The sequence below is a fragment of the Cebus imitator genome, unplaced genomic scaffold (assembly GCF_001604975.1).
Source record: "Cebus imitator isolate Cc_AM_T3 unplaced genomic scaffold, Cebus_imitator-1.0 Scaffold148, whole genome shotgun sequence".
In the NCBI taxonomy this organism is placed as follows: domain Eukaryota; kingdom Metazoa; phylum Chordata; class Mammalia; order Primates; family Cebidae; genus Cebus; species Cebus imitator.
The window spans coordinates 4,013,589-4,031,650 of record NW_016107463.1 but is presented as its reverse complement, the minus strand read 5'-3'; the positions used below and the strand labels follow the sequence as shown (position 1 = coordinate 4,031,650).

At 34.4% G+C, this 18,062-nt stretch overlaps 1 protein-coding gene across 1 annotated transcript in view; it reads left to right on the top strand.

Moving 5' to 3' along the window:
- HMGCLL1 (3-hydroxymethyl-3-methylglutaryl-CoA lyase like 1) overlaps positions 1-18,062 on the top strand; it is a 151,292-nt gene that overhangs the window by 123,601 nt on the left and 9,629 nt on the right. The window lies entirely within an intron of this gene.

Sequence of the window (18,062 nt, the reverse complement as noted above, 5' to 3'; positions counted from 1 at the left end):
CCCTTACTGTATTTCAAATTTAGCAGCATCTTCAATATACTTGATTGCAGCCTCCCCTATCCACCCTTCAGGGTTAATTAGCAGGCATTGAAACTCTAGCCAAACTTTCATGGTAACAATAGTGTTTGGTGGACATAGTATTATTTTACTCAGAGAATTATAATGTGGTTTGCCTTTCTTGTTTCATTTCTTTAAACTTTAAAAGTACTGTATATATGTTTCTCCCAGTTAGAGATTTCAGAAAACTAAGGAATAGGTTTCACATATTTCTTCTTTTGACACTTAAAAAAAACATTTACACTAAAAAAAAAAATCTTTACTTCCTTAGATGCCTGTCTAGATAACTAAAAATAAAAATAGTGGAACATTATTCTTCAGAATGTTTACATTGCTTGTCAACAAAGCACTCCAAAATAGATGCTATTTAATACAAGTTAGTTTTTTTTCTCTACATTCAGGGCAGAGAGTTAAATTATTTTTGTTCTAAATCCTGTAGCAGCACCCTAAGGGCAAGAGTCTTAATAAAACACATTAAGTTGTTTTTCATGAAAAGAAAATGTATCTTATATTTTATATGCCTCAGAGATATTTCCTAGCTTACTTGGTCAGATAAATATTTCAATGTTGCTAGTGTTACAATAAATAAGCAATGTTGACATTAAAACTTATTGTCATACTAAATTTCAAAAATTGCTGCGTTAAAGTATACTGACACAGAAAAATTGTATACCTGGACTGCAGAGCTCAGGTAACCACAGAATACTGTCCCCTTGCCTTTAGATATGGGTGACAATTAAGTGAATTCAACAGATTTATTTTAGAAAAGTGTTTTCCCATGGATCAGATCAATATATACAATTTTAAGCATTTGTCTATGCATGTAATTTTTTTTCTAGTAATATGACATCATATTTCCTTCAGGCTCTTAGAACAACCTATGACTTACAAAATGTTTAGAATTGTGATTTACAAGAAGAGCTTTTTTTTTGGTTTTGAAAAACATGAAAATTTATTGCATAATAAACGTGCACTTCTCTTTATATTAAATATACATGGCATTTCTAAATTTTTAATTATTTTGTCAGTTGAATAATATACTGAAAGCACAAAATATATTCATTTAATCAATAAACATTTGTAGGCTGCCTGCCTACCATGTGCAAAACAATACCATTCCATAATCAGATGATATTTGGCAGATATAAATATTGGGACCTCAAAGGCCATTTTATTAAAATTTTATAGGGAGCTCTTAACCATATGTCACTTCCTTTACAATTAGGAGAGCAACCATAAACTCAATCCTTCCTCCTTTTTTACAGAATAGTTATATATATACTCTGAAAGTAATACTTCCAAGGGAACTATTTCAATAGCTCACTTTTCCAAAATGGAAGGTAGGGTTCAAAGAAATTAAGCAACTTTTCACAGTCAACCGTCCAGTTAATAAAGAACTGCAAATAAAACCAAAGGCCATTGCTGCTATATTTGTTGCATCAACCCTTATCTGGTTTTAAGTAATGTTTACAAAGATGTGGTTGATAAAAACAGATAAAAAATATGGTTAAAATTTAACTTTAGTGCTTTCTATGAGTTTCAAATGTCTGTCATTTGTCTTTAGTAATGTGAAACAAATTGCTTGTATACATAAATTATTTGGTTTAGAGCTAAATACCAACTTGAAAATAATGATATTTTTAGTTTTATATGTCTTAAAATAAATTAGTCTTTGCAAATATAGCTGTACTTTATTGTACTTCCTTTTGTGTATAGTTTTCTCCATTTGTTATCCTTGGTGAGAGACTGCCTGGAAGAGTCCCACCTCTGTAAAGTTTCCAAAACACAGCCATATATATATATATATATATGCATTTGTTAGATGGTTCAAAAACCTTGATGTATATTCCTCCTGGACACGTTGGATAATGTGAGTAATTGATAAAAGATTAGGTACAAGCCTAAAATACTGAGCAATAGCAGACATAGTTTTCTTAAGAAATACCATAGTACTTACAGAAGTTCTATAGATATTAGCTGTAAAAAATTTCCTCTAAAATGAGAATTTTAAGTTAAATAGTTGCTCTATAACGTAACCAAAATACAGGCATACACACATACATATACAGAGTAACATAGCCTGATATAGATTTATATCTATATATTTATCTGGATATCTACATATTCAACAATGTAACATTTGAGTGAAATTTGAGAAGTGTAAGTATATGTATATGTATATGCATCATAAGGCTCTATAAAATTTATTCTAGTGAGCATCTAGATTTATATATCTCAATTTAGTGCATCTTATTCCTATTTATATTCCTCACAGTGGGTTGTACATAGAAACCACTTAATAAATATGTTTTAATAAATAGTTATTACATCGTATTTTGGGAGACATGTACCAAAGTGTGCTACATAGCAGGAGGGATCCAGCAATATGTCAGAACTAACGTCAAACATCAGTAAACAGGAAACTGCTATTAACAAGTTCAGTCATTGATGTTGTTTATATTTTTTAAGGACTGCTCCCCATGCCTCGGTCTCTGCTTGTTGAATCTCCCTACTTTTCAAGGCCAAGTTCAAATGTCATTTCCTCTATAAAATCTCCCTCAACTTAACCAGTCTAAAATAATTTTCTTTCTCCTTAAACTCTCAACAATATTTTCCTAGCTGGCCTGAATTAAAACTTCTTATAATCTCCCTTTTAATTTTCCATATATACATTGTATCTTTTCTACTAGATTCTGAGTTGTCTTAAGTCAAGGGCTACATCTGAAATATGTTAATGTGCTAAGTTTTTTGTGAGTGAATAATTAGTACATGTTGGCTGATAGCATGATTTACTCTTTCGCTTACATAAATAAAATGCTGTCTTAAAAGCTCTCATTCTATACTAATTTTGACAGGAGAGGAGGCTGCTTTGTGAAATTTGAACTCATTCAATGAATAGACATTTACAAAATTAATATTGCATTTTCCAGTAAGAAGCTAAAATCTTCTGTTATAAAGTACAGATTTTTGTTGAAACATACTTCATGGGACAAGAAAGTATACATGTGACACGGATTATTCAAATTAATTTGTTAATGGGTTCATTTAAGCTTTGACCTATAGCACTCTCCCTAGTACATGTAGTTTACTTATCCAAAACACTGTGGTCTATCAAACAGCAAAGTCTTTTGTGATATGGAAGAAAGTGCAATGCACAAAATATAATATTTTCTCTTCTATTCTCATCATTAAAAAAATGCTAGCAGGGTCTTCAAAGTGATTCACTAATGATACTGACCTGATTAGTAAATACTTATTCCTAAGACATGACCCTACTATGTGTCTGATATTACTTTTTAATACTGTCTCCATAGCCCCCTTTACTCCAAGTACAGTGGTCTCCTTACTTCCATCTAAACACATCAAATACCCCTAAACACATCAAATCCCCATTGTCAAGACATTTGGTTCTGGCCTTCCTTACACACTATTATTTCAGACCAGTTCATGGTTAACCTCCCACTTCGTTCAGGTTTCAGTTCAAATACTCCTTTATCAGAACAATGTTCCCTAACAAAATGGTCTAAATTAGCATCTCTACCCTGTCACTTGCTTTCCTGTATCATCATTATCTTGTTTAGCCTTCATAGGCGCTTTTCTTCCCCACTAAAAACTGGCTCCATGAGAGCACAAATTTTGTATGCCTTATTTTCTACTACTGTATACGTGGCACCTAGTACAATATAGGAACCCAATAAATATCTGTACAATGATGTAGTCAATACTTTCCACTAGCAAGCATTACATGTCATTTTAAGTTTCCTAAGAACAAAGACTTAAGGAAAAACATGACAGCTTAACACTAATAAATTCTTTTCCTGTATTATACTTTCAATGGAATAGATTGAATAGTTTCTAGAAAAGGTATCTAGTGAATATTTATTGTTTAGTCTGTTCAAAATAATCCCCCACTTCTAGGAAAATATGTCATCACATCACTCCAAACGTGGTTCTAGTGAAGGCCCAGAAATTGTAGCATCCTTCTCCCTTCCTCCCCCAACTTCTAACTTAAAAAGTGCTCCTGTGGCCGCAGTGAGAGAAATTTTCATATTCTAGTGCACTGACTTTCCTTACTGGTGCACAGATGGATGTGTGACTCATGGTGGGTTAATAAACATCACTGTCCCAAAAGTTTTCTAGTTAGAGCTTATGAAAAAAAGCTCTTTTCTCTTATATAAAATTTTGTGACTTTTGACATAGATGACTTGAAAGAATAAAGCCAACACACAGAGAAAAAAATGATGGGAGAGAGAGACAAAGAGAGAGAAGGAAGGAAAAAAAGAAAGGATGAAAGAGACAGAAGGAAGGATAATACTGGAGACTTTGTTTCAGTGTTTCCCAAGATTAACCAATCAAACTTTTTCTATAATTCACTTAACGGAACCAATGAATTTATCTCCAGCCCTTTTCTTGGCTTTAATAACTCAACCTACTTATCCTGGCTAATAAAGAATATAACACAGTAAAATAAATGGACAATGTCTCCAGTAGGGATTTGAAGAATAAATGTGGGGCGGGGGGAGTCCTGCTTCACAAGACTTTTATTTATTTATTTATTTATTATCATGACTTTGAATAAGCTGAAAATGGGATTCAAGGAAGCTATCTCTGCAGGAGTCTGAGCTAATGAGATCCAGAACTTTCTGGTGAACTGAATTGGCATGAGGATAGAACTAAAATACTTAGAACAAGATGGACAGTGAATCTCATAAAGTGCATTTCTTTAATATCACTTCGCCCAGCCTGCCTTTGATAAGAGTTAGGTAGAAAATAATTCAAGATTCAACTCCTTGGCAAGGATGATTAGATTTTTCAGGGATCAGTCAGAAGCAGAAGACACAAAAGTAATCGATTGTAGGAAACACAGCTGAGAAGAAAAGTATAAAAGTGAACATCTGACAAAAAAAAGCAGCCCAGAGGTTAGCAGGTCCTTTGGGGTAAGGCAAACCAGGTACCTAGAACACAACATTTAGGAGGCACTGTTTCTCAGGTGCTGATCTCCAACTTGCTGATCAACTCAGTGGCTGAATGGCATTCTAAAATTTGGGCCCTGTTTGCCTGACTCTTAAGGAGGCACTCCATGAGAGTAGCAGTAGCAGGAAACCACTGTTGCAATAGCAGTGAGTCCTACAGGCTGGATGGACAAAGAAAGAAGCAGTGTTACTGGATCCCAGCATCCAGAGTCACAGTGAGAGCTGGAGTCATGATGAGCCTGTCCATGGCCAACAGAAGGCACTGGAGACTGCAAAGAAAACATAGTTTCTGCTTGAGATACCACCGAAAGCTGTTAGTGGGAAATAGCTGACTTCTTCCTAAGAGCAGAGCTTTCTATTGGCTGAACTCTACGAATCCAGTTGATATCTGAACTGGGGAAATGCATCCTGAAAGAATCAGTCTCTTGTGATGATAGCAAAGATGTGATGGACAAGGAAGAACTCCTGTTCTTCCTTGGACATTAATCTGTCCCTGATTAATACTTTGTGCATTTTCCTGCATGCCTCATATGTGTGGCTTTTTTTTTTTTCTTTAGAATTATCTAGGCTGTGAGTGAAACAGCATTTGAATTTGATTCCGATCTAATGATTTTTATTTCTTATATATTTTCATTTTACAAGAAAAATGACATTGAATTTCAGGTATTTTGAAGCATTAAAGTAAAAACAGAAACATAAAATATGCTACAGGTTAGACAGGAGCTTTTGTGGGCCTAGTGGTGTTTGGCAACTTTGCTATAACAGCAAGTATGTGTGGGTTTGGCGCTCTTCAGTGAGAATCTTCAGCAAGTGTTTTAAAAATTATGTCTTATATGACTTTTTTTCTTGGCTATTAGCACTGACCATCATGGTTGTATGCCATCTGGAAGCTTATATGCATTTGACCTTCCCCTTAAGTCACTGTGTCTTTGCTTAGCATTTGTACATCCTATCTTCAGATGCCAAGGAAATGAATCTATCACAATAATGCTGATGCCCAAAACTATAATAGCAAAAGCACTTAATATTCTAATTTTTTTTTGGCTGTGTTTAGAATTTGATGACAGAATTAGATATAATTGAGCAAATCAAGTTCAATATGCATCCACAGAAAGACTTAGAATTGGAGAAAATCCTAGGGCCATCAAAGCTGATGTCTTCACTAACAGTAGAAGGGATTCCTTCTGCAACCTTTAGATTGTCTTTTAATACTTCAGTAGCAAGGAGATCATGATTTTGAAAGCTAACCCAATTGTGTTTGGGCAGCATTAAACAGCTAGAGAGTTATCCCCCAAAATCGACCAAAATCTACATCTTTCTATTTGCCTCTGGAATCATACAGAATATGTCTGCTTTCTTGACCACGTAATAATCTTGAGCTGTCCAACTACAATTCTCATCTATCTCTGAGCCTTTTCCAAGGAAACTATCTGCAACTGCCTCAACCATAGGTTATATCATGTTTTCTAGATTTGCAGGTTTGCTCCAAAGCTGCTCTCTTCCTATATAGTTAACTGTAATTATACCTATGTTTATTTTCCTGCCTTCTTTGAATAACTGGCTTCAACTGCATCATTTCTGGTGCCTTCGACTAGACTATTTCTAGTGCCAGAAAAAAAAATATTTTATGTATTCACAGGCTTCCTTCTTCCTCCAAGTTGCACCCAATGCTTTATAAAAGTAATACTATTGTTAACATAAATATCTTGTTAGATATTTTATCAATTGTGGCTCTCAATCTAGGAAGGTCCTTGCTAAGTCATTTAGAAACCAAGTTGAGCTTGAGCTATTTGAAACTAACAACAAGAATATGAATGGTAATACTCATATGAAGAAATAATATCATAATTATTTTTTTAGACATGGAGTCTCACTCTGAAGCCCAGGCTGGAGTGCAGTGGTATAATCATAGCTCACTGTAGCCTCAAACTCCTAGGCTAGTGATCCTCTCTCCTCAGACTCCCCAGTAGCTGGGACCATAGGCATGAGCCACTGTGCCTGGCCTGTACAATATTTTGTACTTTACAGAATACATAATAATATTTTATATCTATGTAAAAACACAACAGTGTCCAGTTTAATGAATTCTGAAGTATAATACTCCCCAAATAGATGTCTCCTAATAAATGGTGGAATACATCTGTAAATCTGCTTAGCCACTTCTCCTTTAAAACAGTGTTTCCAGCTCCTCCTATCCTTTTTCCCCTGCCTCCTCTGAGTGAGCTAAGTTTGAAGAGGGCTTAAGTATCATCCTGGCATTAACGGGGAATTACCTGGTCCGCAAACATTCTTAGTCCTCCCTGAGATGTGACTATCTGGCCCATTCAGCTATGTCCTTGTGATGGTACCCAAACCGTGATCCACCCAACTCTAGCCCATATTCCGTGCCACATTCTGGGTCATGATTTTAGTTCCCTCATGCCCACCGGTTATCTTTCAGCTCTTCTGGGGAAATGGGAATTGGTTGTATGCTTTCTATGCCAGGTTTGAGTGTTCTGTATTCTTTGAAGTTGCCTGAAAGCCACTGGCTAGGTGTCTCACTCACCCTTTGCTGCCCTATTACCTCAGTCAGCTGCATGTGGAGCTTCTGAGTCTTGTATACCCTCCAGTACACACTTTCGAAAGCAAGACCACTCTCCTTTGTTACAGGGCTCCACCAAACCCATATGAAATTCCTATCACTCATTACCCCTGACTCTGCCCTTGGTACTCAGCAGATGGGAAGCCTGGTGCTCCTCCCAGGGACCAAGGAATCACTGCATCACATATTTTTAAATTATTGTACTGAACAATGGAGTCCAATTATTTGAGTTACAAGGATGTTTAACTATAAATATAAACATTACCAAAGAGATGAAATCACTTTAACTGCACATGGGAAAGAGGAAAAAAAAAGTTGAAAAATAAATGTGAATTTCAATTAGTTTTGAATAATTAGGAATGCTTCAGGAAACATCACGTGGTAAATAGCCAGTTTTCTATGTCTATAATGATTTTTAAAAAAACAACTTTCACCTTTCACTAGAGGTGATTCTATATCCCACTTTAGTTAACAGATCCCCTCCACTAAATTGTTGTTAAGCTAGAGATCTCAGCGCCTTGTTAATGGTATTTCTTTCTTCAGTCATTCCTCATTCATTTAGACAGTATTTTACCTTGTAAATTTTTCTCAAGTTTATTCCTTAACATATCTTTTTCTAAATAGTCATCACTAATGATTTGATGTATTGCATTAATTTTCTAACAAGTGTTTCTGCTTACATATTTTTCAGCCTCTATCCATCTCAATCATTGCTCCTTTGCTAGCAAAATCAGAAAAAAAAGGAAGCGCTGGTGATGGCATGATTATTCATAAACCTTAGATAGACCTTTATGTCTTAGAGAATGAAGCTCCTATTTTATAGCAAGGCACAGGGCCTCCCGTGATCAGGAGCTATACTCCATCTGTATCCCAAGAGTCCCTACAATAAACATCCCATTAAAATCTTCTTAGTACATACTTGGCATGTTCACCGTATGTATGATTTTTCACATTGTTTCTTCTCTGTAGAACACCTCTTCCCACATCATCTCCCCACCCTCCTCAATATCCTTCAAAGCCCAGTTCAGAGGCAAACGATTTAACATTTTCACTATCCCTCCCCTTCTCCACCCCCTCCTTGCTCCACTACAAAATATACAAACACTCTCACTGATGTTTCTGAATAGCTTTGTTTATAATTCTCATAATAGCTCCTACATTCTCCTTTGTATTAAAGTTCCTCGTATTAATGAATATCTTCTGTGCTAGGTCATTAACTTAATGATACTAGTTACCAGTCTGTTTCCTAGGAACAGTAGCCAACTCAGGCTACCTTAAACAAAAAGGAAAATTCATTATGAAGATAAAGAGGTGTCTCATGGAAACTTCTTGGAGAAATTATGCACACAAGCCAAGAACAGATATTTAGAAAGACGTATTTTTTTACCTGATTATGAATCTCAGCTTTACCTTTTACCAAACATGTAACATTATACATGATCATATTAAACATTCTATGCCTCAGTTTCCTCAATTATAAAATGAGGATGATTATGATAGTACCCACTTCCAAAAATAAAGCAGGTAAGAGAATGCAGCTGGACCTCAGGAAGGACCAAAAAGCTGTCTGAAATTCAGGCCATGTTTCTCTGATTCACCCATGCTTCATTTCTCATTTTACTATAGATTGAATTTCTCTGCTCTCCATTATTCATGGAAAAAGTTAGTGGTCCACAGCTCATTTGCTGTACATCTCACCTCTTAGAAAGATGGATTCTGTCTTTGTGCTGTTCCAAGTCTTAGTGAGAAGACTGTGATTGACCAAATTTAGGTCCAATCAGCTGCAGCCAAGATTAATAAAAGAGTCAATGAGCAGTTTCCAGAAGTCCTTTTTATGACAGGCACTCCCAAGAGGAGAAGAAGGTTTAGGGAGAAAACGAGATAGGTAGTGATCCACTCAAATGTTCCTTTATTTTTGTGTCCTCAAAAAGGTAGTGTTGTGTCTTCAAGTTCAGTTTTTACCATATATAATCCTATATGCACCCAGGTCTTGATATTACATACAGTATTGTGGTATACTCATTATTTGTTCAATTTGTCCTCAAAAATATTTGAATAACAACTTGTTATGTTCCAGGTACTATGCCATATGCTGAAGGTATAATGGATTGAGATAAATTGAAATTACAGACATCATGAAGCTTATATATACTGCTTGCTGCTTTGACTATTTTCAAAAATTTGGTCTGTACATTCTCACAAGCCATCCGTAGCTTATTAGTATTTATAACTTTGTTCATTCTCTGTCAGAACCACTTTTTTCAATTATTTTGTCTTTTAACATACTTTAACAGAACTTATTAACATTTAGTTGTATTTTCACATTAGGTAGGTCTCCTACTAACATCTACTTTGGAACTGGAAGTTTTTTTTACCTCCTTCCTCCTAGTGAAATTCCAGTAACAGAAAGGCTTAAGTTCTATATCCATCACTATAACTGCCTATAAATGACCACCTATGTGACTTTTGATAAACTCCAAAAGGTCTTTGGTAAGAACTATGGTGCTTAATTCATTTAAAATCAATTAATCATTAAACATAAAAGGGATTTTGGCTAAATTGTCTAGTTGTAAATGTTGGTGATTTGTAGATTAGTATAAAAAATACATGGGAACCTCCACCTGAATAGTCACTGTCAGCACAATATTGTTTATGGTCTGCCTCCTTCTCTTCCTACCCCTCTTCTCCACAACCATTAGTTTCATCCCTTTTTCTTTGTGCACACACTGAAGACTATTGCGAATGCAAGGCAGGGCTGAGTCCAAAAGAATCAAGTGTCAGAGAGCTAGAAATAAGATGAACTCTTTGTAGGGCTCTCAGTCAATGAACTCAATTACTTTGTTTTTGACTTTGGTTATGTACTTTCTACAAAAGCTTCAGGGACCTCGTTCCTTTAACATATCTCTTTTAAGGAATATATATTGTCTCTCCCTACACCCTAACTCAAAGGACAATTTTTTTTTCTGTTAATTTCCTGGCTCACCTACCTGTTTCTGCCCCAGTCCCAAAACTCATCCTAATCTAGAAGAGTTTTTCTTTGTTAATTTTCTCCTCTATGCATGGCATCATTCCTTACTTCCATTTAATTAGCTCTGTCTTTTATGGTTTTCTATTTACATGTCTCACATAATCTCGATATTCCTTTATTCACATACCCCCTCAACTTCTCAACTCTCTTCTTCCTTTAATCACAGGTCCGCTGTCTGCCTCTACATCCTTGTCATATGCTTTTAAAATCTAGCATTATGCTATGTGTGAACCTATGTGATAAGCACATGCCATGAAAGGTCTCATAGAATCCTCAGCAAGCCTGTTAATTGGTACTGTTATCCTCATTTTACAGTTGAGGGAACAGAGAGGTTGAATGACATTATCAAAATCACACAATTAAGATGGCACAACAGGTTCAAACAGAAGTCTGTCTTCTGAAACTGATTTCTTAAGCACTAGGCTGTATGCTCTTCATTTATTTTGAAATCTGCTGCCATCTCTACCCTGTCCTGCCACTCTGCTGAGATGACCAATTTCAAAATTTGTCAATGGCATAAATCCAGTGGATTTTCTCAGCTGTCATTTTTCTTAACTATCCGTTGCACTCATCACTGTGGTATGTATTTAGAGAAAGTTTTTCCACCCTGGCTTGTGACATTGAACTTCCTCCCGAACTCCTTGTCTCTTTCACTAACTCATCATCTTTCTCCCACCTCCAAAAAGTGAGTTTTCACCCAGAAACAAAATTAGGATCTCTGAGGTTTTTATTCTAGCCAAATTCCTTCAAGGAACTCAGAAAGGGAATAAGTCAAGATGAGATTCTTTTTCCCTTATTCTTAATTGCTCTAAGAGATAACCAACTGCCTAGAGTAAAAAATAGTAGCAATATATTGTCAGTATATTTATGTAAAAGTCACAGATAGAGAAACAATAGCACAAAGGATACATGGAAGGAATGGAGAATATACTGTTAGAAGCTCCTTCCCTATGTGTGACTGGTTATTCAAAGATAGATTATGGTTAATTAAAGGTGTGTATTGTAAATGAGAGGACAACTACTCAACAATTTAATGAGATCTAAATATGAAGTCAACAGAAGGGATCAAATAAAATCCTAAAACATCAATTAACAGAAGAGAAGGCAGAAAAGGGGAGAAACAAATTTAAAAACATGTGGAGCAAATAGAAAGCATCTAGCAAAGTGGCAGATTTTAATCTAACCTTGTATCAATTGGTATATCCATTCCAATTGGCTATGCTGATATGAAAACCCACCTCAAAACAAGTCCAAAAGAAGCAAATGCCAGGAAACTAGAAATGAGGTTAATTCTTTGTAGTACTCTCAGCCAAGGAACTCAATTACTTTGTCTCAAAGAGATTGGTTATTTATTTTCTACAAAAGCTTCAGAGACCTTGTTCCTTTAACAACATATCTCTGTTAAGGGATATATGTTGTCTCTACTTACACCCTAACTCAAAGGACAGTTTTTTCTGTAAATTTCCTGGCTCACCTCCCTCTTTCTGCCCCGGTCCCAAAACTCATCCTAATCTATAATATTTTTTCTTTGTTAATTTTCTCCTCTATTCATGGCATCATTCCTTACTTCCATTTAATTTGCTCTGTCTTTTATGGTTTTCTACTTACATGCCTCACATAACTACCATCTCTCTCTATACATATACCCACCTCAACTTCTTCCTCAGCTCCCTTCTTCCTTTTATCCCGTGTTGTCTGTGACATGTGTTAATGACTTTGACCCATAGATGCTTATTTCTCACTGATTTAACAGCCCACTGCACAAGTTCCTGGTAAATGGGTGTGTTGTCTCCTCCAAGTAGTCATTCAGGAACTCAGGCTGCTGCTTCCTTGTGGCTCACCATTCCCTAAGGTCTCAATGTCATCTGTGTTTGATTATTAAAGAGGAAGGATGCTTGTAGTCTCTAAGAAAACATGTTTTGGGAATGGGCTGTATCACTTTGCTTGCATGCCATTGGCTAGACTGTAGTCACACATGCATAACTAAGGACAGGGCAGGTTGCTAATGTCAGCTAGCTGAAGGTCCTGGAAGAAGAAACAGACTTTCGGTGATGAACTAGTTCTATCTGCCACAGATAAACAGTTCAGTCACAAGGTAACAAATTGTCAAAAAAGTGTTTTAGCCATAGAAACCATCTTGGATCTTGAAACAATAAATACATTTTACAAGAAAAATTCAGTTTTGGAGATCGCACCTAAAACTTTGCATTTTTAACTAGGACATCAGGTGATTCCAATACTCAGATGATATCATTCTGAGAAAAACTGCAGAAGGCAGGAGGGAGCCACTGTGACTGAAGCTAAAAATATTTTCACCTGAGATGTTTCCAGGAAGATCTGTTGTCTTGCTACTCAAGTGTGTTCTGGGAATCAGGAGCATTGGCATAATTCAGGATTTTAAGTAATGCAGAATCCCATGTACCACCTCAGACCTATTAAATGAAATCGTATGCTCATTACAGTTTGAGGAGCACTGGGCTAATTATTTTATTCCGAGATGTTAGAGAGCATGGATGGCTACAGAATTAAAGTGATAAAAGCTATATCCAATCAGCAACAGGCAAAAGCAGATGATTCTGAGATGAATCATCTGTAGAATTTGAATGGAATTCAACCAAGGTGAGCCTAAAATAGACCGGTATAGTTTTGGGGGTATGATACTGGCAGAGGAAGGAAATGTCTATGAAAAAAGAGTGGGATAAAACTTTATCAATAAAGTTCATTTGTCCTAAATATATGAGTGGCATATATTTATTATAGAGGATTGGAAAAAATATATAGAAACACAAATAAATGGAACTATAGTTAGTATCCTGTTCTTTTATCTTCCATTTCCTCTTCATTTTTTCAACCATTGTATATTTTTGTATATATAATATTGTACTGTTTATAGATTTATATATTTTTGTATATATATTTTATTGTACAGAAATATTGTACTGTTTCATAATAGTCAATCTTATGTAATTTATTAACTCTGGCTCTATTTTTGAACATTTAACCTATGAACTTATTTTCACTGTTATGAGTAATATTACAAGAAATATTCACCCTTGAACATAAATCTATCTGAAACATTTCTGGCTCTCTTGGGCTAACTTCCTAGAAATACAATCACTAGGACAGCAAATATTTACTTTCTGAAGTTGTTTGCTAATGTTGCCAACTTGTGTGGAAACTTTTCAGAACGTCTCAAAAAGGAAGCTTTTTGATTTGCCAGTGTTCTTTTCCTAATTCACAACCTGCCCCCTGGAGTTGTTATATGGATTAAATGAGTCAATGCATGTAAAGTGTTTAGTAACATGTCTGGCATATAGTCGGTCTTTATTATTAACTATTAATACTGCGCAGTAGCACACAGTTGATAAACTTGCGTTTGCATTCTTACTCTGCCTCATACTAAACATATGAAGCAGGACGTATCAGTTGCCCTTCGTGAATCTCAGTTTACTCATGAGTAAAATGAGAATGCATTACTAATCACTTCAGGTTGACTTTGTGGAGGTTTACCATATGTGAAGCACATGATACAATCCCTGTGAAAAAATAATCAATTAAGTAAATGTTTTCTAATAGTATTTACTATTTTTAGTCTTAAAGAAATTGAAAATTATTTTACTATTTTTTCTTACTCTAAGAGTTCTAAGTACACGCTCCCATTTCTATCTCAATTTGAATTTATCCAATGAAGGTAGGAATTTAATCTGTCTCCTTTTGAAGGCAAGGAGGAGTGAAGCATTTAGGAAAACCAGTTTTAAAGATGAGAAGTCTAATTATTTTGATTAATAATCACATTAGCTTAGTCATTCCTCAACATAGCTCTCTTTATATTTAGATATATCTTATTTACCGATTTTTATATATACTCCTGTTTTTTAAAACATTGGCATAATTCAGGTATGCTAACTGTTCACTATCTGTCACTTACATATTACATGTATTATGTTCACAATACACATCAATGGTAGATAGGGTTCCCTCTCAAATGGGCAATAGCTCATGTAGTATCTATTTAGAATCCTAGTTGAGACACACCTCAAGGCAAGATCTGGGCTTATTGGTGTTAGTATTATTTGGCCTGGGCACTGGAGTAAGAGTAATACTTCATGTATGGGTACTTTCAATTCTTTGGTAAAGTGAATATTAGCTATGAGAAACAAGAAGAAAAATATTGGAAACTAATCACAGTTTGATAGTTTAAATGAATATTCATGTTAAAAGAATTTTCATTTCAGAAATTTTATTCTTTTAAATTAAATCTAACACTACAGATTATTAAAGAAAATGCTGATCTGAGGAGGTAAAAAATATAGATGACTTCAAAAATAATACAGCTCTAATTGCTTTTTGGGACTTTGGTAACCTCACTATCTAACATTTTTAGGTGTTATAAAAGATTTTGAAAACATAAATATACAGATTAGAAATTTTACAAAATATTTTTTACTCCCTTTATTGTTGTATTTATTCATTTTATTTGGGCAATAAGATCTTATAGCAACAAGAAAAAGTTGTGATGGCAGTTTTAGTTAACATATCAGTAACATCTGAGCATTAGAACATCACACACCATCAATACGCCTCAGAGCTCACCTAAGATTAGAGTACACACATGGTATGTTTATGATATATCTACAGCAATTTACTTTTCTCCAGAAAATATTGCCACTAACATTTTATTCATTTTCCTCTGGCCTTAGGTCCAAGTACATTTGTAGAGAGCTCAAGTTGACAGAGCATTCTTAACTGAATTCACCCAGTTAGTGGTATCCTGGGCCACTGGGTTAATAGCTTTAACTGTGAACTTTGAGAGAAGGAGAAGCCAAGGACATCTCAGCCTTTAGAGTTATAATTATATAAATTTACTAATATACATATGTTATATAGATTTATATATTATATATGTTATATATAAATAGGTAATTATATATGCTATATATATGTGTTATATATAAATATATATAAAAACATGTATATGATTTAGAAAGCATTGGTTCTCTGAACCTTAAAAACAGTTGCTTCTCATTGGATAATCATAAGCTACTTCTCAGTGACAAACTATATAGTCATTTTAATTTATCATGCTAAATTCTGTGAGCCGCAGGACTTTTATGTATTCCAAGTCCCTGGCACAAAGAATGTGCTTGTTAAACACTTTAAGTCAGAGGAACAATAAAAATATACTGAATATATTGAACTACATTTTCATGTGTTCTACACCATTGGTAAACCTGTCTTTATTTTAAATGTAGATAACTTGTTTAATAAATATAAAACTATGTATTTGTTTGCAATTTTGAGGGACTGCAACACAGTGGGGTATAAATGCTTGACTTCAACTTGGTGGATTTTGGTGCTATATTGCCACCTTGTGGTTGCTCATCTAAAAATGGACTTACCTTCAAAAACAAAAATCAAAAATAGACATAAAGAATAACTGTTTTGCTTTTGTGATATATGGTGCAAACATAAGTTTGTGCTGTGTTCTTACACACACACACACACACACACACACACACACACACACACACACACAGAAACCTGAGTCTTAATGTAGCGATTGTGCTTGAAAGGGAGAGAAATGGAACATCTTTCCAAGAGTAATCCTTTAATACTGAAAGTCTCTCATGTAGTAAAATCAGCTATGTGGCCCATGTATTATTTTCAAACACACAATAATATAATTTCAATGGATACATAAAAATGTCTTCCCATTCTTAATAATAAAGAAGATAATAATAAAAAGAAATAATGATTTCCTAGTTTGTTCAGAGCTTGTTTACATCATATTAAAATTATTTCTGATGAAATAAGGAAGTAGATATGAAGAAAACATACATAGTGAAATTTTCTTAGAAGACTATGACTAGAAATTTCCAAATCAGCTTGTTTAGAAATGAGAGCATATAATTTAGTATAAGGATAACACTGTCATTGAAAATATTTTTATTTCTGTGAAGCAGATTATACACTTAATAAAGAAGATAATTTAGGGGAAATTGCATTAAAATATTTTTAAAGTACTGTGATTTTTTTTAAAAAGAGAGACTTTAAAGGGAACTGATGCCTTAATATTCTCCTTTACAGGTAATATACCATTGAATAAACTCTTTAAAATTGCTTAAACTTTAAGTCCACATATTGCTTTTAAAATTGAGTCAATTTGTGAATAGAGCTTACTGAAAGAGAATCTGTGTCCACAGCTAACCTGGTACTAGAAAAGTCAGAAAGATCATTTTACATGTCCTCTTTTACTCAGAATATGTCTTCCTTCACCCAGAGTATGTTTGCAGGTTAGCCCTGTAGTCTTAGATCCTAGAAATATCTGTTATTGAAAAATATGAATAAATTCAGAGTCCTGGATTTATTTGCATTCATTATTTGCTATCATTTTATTACTGGCTAAACTTTTCAAAGACTTTTTAACTTTTTCTACTTATGTAGGTACTTAACATTCATTGTGGAGGCATTGGGAAGCAGAGATAGAATTAAAGTAAAATAAATTATCTGTAATCACAGCACCCATCACTGTTAACACCTGTTACATCTCCCAAATCCTTTTTGCTTCTAGAAAATTACATCATGACTCTATGTACTGTTGTAACATGTTCTAAACTGTTTTTCCCTTAACCATGCAGTTAAATAGTATCATCATTTTGTCTTACAGCTGCACCATAAAGTTATTCTCCATTGTGAGACATTTGGATGATTCTCAAATTTTCATTCTTTAAAAAAAATACTATGAAGAGTCTTTATATAAACATATGTGTGTGTGTTGTGTATCCTACACAAAACATATATACAATATACGTCACCCATATGGGTTTGTCTCTATTTTTTATCTAGTGAGAGTTTCTTAGAATTTGTTAAATATTTCTAGAAAGGACTCATTGATAAGGAATTGCTGGGACAAAGACTATGGACAAGTGAAGACTTGTTACTAATCAATTGCTCACCAAAAGGATTCCAATTTACTGTATATTCCTCCTAGTTTGGGTTTGCCCATTTAGCTTCAGTTCCAACAACACTGCCTTTTTTTTCACTGATATTTATTTAAGTATAATGCATATATGGAAATGCGTATAAATGATAAGCTCAATGAATTTTCACAAACTGATATTATCAATGTAACCAACTGAGTTCAAAAATGCAATATTACCAACACCCTCAAAGCTCTCCTTGTGTCCATTTATATTCACACTTCAAAGGATAACTATTAGCCTTTCAAAGCTTTGATTAGTGTGGTCTATTTTAGGACTTTATCTTCATGAAATCATATGATATGTCTTCTTTTGAGCCTTTTTTCAAACAAGCTTCTGTTTGTGAAATTAGTCCATATTGTTGAAGTTGCAGAGTGTTTTAAGTGTTTTATATATTTTAGATCTATACTATACTGTTTTGTTGCCAAAATTTTTTTTTTTTT